Source organism: Gossypium hirsutum, chromosome D08 (genome assembly GCF_007990345.1).
Source record: "Gossypium hirsutum isolate 1008001.06 chromosome D08, Gossypium_hirsutum_v2.1, whole genome shotgun sequence".
NCBI lineage: Eukaryota > Viridiplantae > Streptophyta > Magnoliopsida > Malvales > Malvaceae > Gossypium > Gossypium hirsutum.
Genome location: NC_053444.1, coordinates 23,480,990 through 23,483,401, shown reverse-complemented (window position 1 = coordinate 23,483,401; position 2,412 = coordinate 23,480,990). Strand labels below are relative to the sequence as shown.

At 36.2% G+C, this 2,412-nt stretch overlaps 1 non-coding gene across 1 annotated transcript; it reads right to left on the bottom strand.

Moving 5' to 3' along the window:
• Window positions 1–1,277: 1,277 nt before the first annotated feature.
• LOC121220598 (small nucleolar RNA R71) lies at window positions 1,278–1,384 on the bottom strand. Its single transcript, XR_005917818.1, has one exon. It is a non-coding gene; the product is annotated as a small nucleolar RNA R71 (small nucleolar RNA).
• Between the last annotated feature and the right edge of the window lie 1,028 nt (window positions 1,385–2,412).

Below are 2,412 nucleotides of genomic sequence, written 5' to 3'. Positions count from 1 at the left end.
CTTACATAACTTGTAAGATTATTGTGAGTAAACTGTTTCAGGGTAGAAATACATTGTTACCTCACATAATCTTTTATGTACTTATGAGATTGAATTAATTGTTTGAATTGGCATAGAGATATGTACAAGAGATTATTTTAATTTCATAAGTATGTATGTGCATTAACACATTTGCTTATTAGAATTTGTTTAATCGATTGAATTGACATAGAGATATAGTCAAGAGATAAATGGATTTTGGTAAGTATGTCCATAAGTTAGCAACTTACCGAGTTACCGTGAATTTATTCATAACAACATGAACATGAGTTTAATAATTCTAAGTTAAGAAATGTAATTAATCTAACACAATTATGTCATCTTGATTAAAATCATCTTTTGAAATAGTGCATTGTAACTTTAATTTTTTTTATTTTACTTTGTTAAAATCCTAGTTTTTAATCAATTCTTCAAATCAAAATATTTTTTTTCACCAAAGTGTTTTTAAAATTGCATTCATAAATAATTCTTTTCACAGTCCTTGTGGGTACGATAACTCGACATTTACTTGTCACTTTATTACTTGTTGCGATTGTGTACACTTGCACATTTCCGTCGTTCCACGTTTTTTGCTCTGTGGCCAGGGACTGTTTTAAAAAGTCATTATTTGTGAATTTGTGAATTTTGCATTTTGGTTTATTTTCCCGTTCAATTTTACCTTAATTAATTTTTCTTGTTTATTTCAAATGTTTATGAGTATTGATCGAATTATTGATTTACTCCCTGTAGACCTTAAGATTGAAAGAACTTTTCGACAGTGAAGAAGACAAGCAATTCAGAGAAGGACCGAAGAGATGAACTTCAAAAATCTGAATCAAGAAAATGGAGCAAACCCTGCTCAAAATCCTATCCTTATTGTTGATTATAGGGATAGATCTCTAAGACAATATGCCATGCTAGCATTTCATGATCTTAATCCGGGTATTAAGAGACCTGAAAACGAGGCATAATAGTTTGAGCTGAAGCCAGTCATGTTCTAGATGCTTCAGACAATGGGCCAATTTAGTGGAATGACTACCGAAGATCCTCACCTGCACTTAAGACTGTTCATGGAGGTGAGCGATTCTTTCAAGTTAGCTGGAGTACCCGAAGATGCACTACTATTGAAGCTGTTCCCATATTCACTAAGGGACAGAGCTCGAGCCTGTTTGAACTGATTGCCACCAAATTCAATTTCTACATGGCAAGATTTAGCAGAAAGATTCCTCATGAAGTATTTCCCGCCTAGCAAGAATGCCAAGTTGAGGAACGAGATCACCGCTTTCCAACAAATGGAGGATGAGTCATTGTATGAGGCATGAGAAAGGTATAAAGAATTATTACAGAAGTGCCCTTATCATGGAATCCCACATTGCATCCAACTTGAGACATTTTATAATGGTCTCAATGCTCACATGAGGATGGTAGTGGACGCTTCTGCTAACGGTGCTCTCCTTTCTAAGTCTTACAATGAGGCTTATGAAATCATCGAGAGGATTGATAGTGACAATTATCAATGGCCAACCAATCAAGCAGTGCTAGGAAGATCAGTCGCTGGAATACATGAAGTAGACGATCTTACTTCACTCTCATCTCTGGTATTCTTAATATCCTCAATGCTTAAAAATTTTACCACTAATGGGTTTAATAGTTTTGCAGCACAACCACCGAATCATTTTGAAAATGTAGCCTGTGTTTATTGCAGGGAAGGACATCTATTCGAAGAATGTCGATCGAACCCAGAGTCCGTGTATTACATGGGTAACCAGAACCAAAACTAAGTAAGGCAAGGATTACAATCCAATTCCTATAACCCATCGTGAAGAAACCACCCTAATTTTTCCTAGAGTAACCAAGGGGCTGGACCCAGTAACACATACGCCCAACCTAGACCAACCTAGCCACCTATTTTTACCCAACAAGTTCAGAAACAACCTCAAGCTGAACCATCCAATGGCATAGAAAACTTGTTAAAGGGATACATAGCCAAGAATGACGCATTAATCCAAAGCCAAGCAACTAAATTGAAAAACCTAGAAAACCAAATGGGCTAGCTTGCAATTAAACTCAGAAACCGACCACAAGGTGCTTTACCTAGTGATATGAAGAATCCAAGGAATCCAGGAAAGGATCATTGTAAAGCATTGGAATTAAGGAGTGGAAAGACATTAGAGCCCAACACCATCGAAGTTAAAAAGGAGCCAGCTAATGTTCAAGACTCAGAGAAAGTTCAACCGAGTGTTGAAATTTCAGTTTCACTACAACCAGAATCTGCAAAAATCGATAAGGTAATTTCTGAACCAATCAATTCTGATAAACTAACAACTTCATTAGATGCAGAATTGCCATAAAAGACGAATCAATCAGTTCCAGTAAAGAAGCCTCCACCACCCT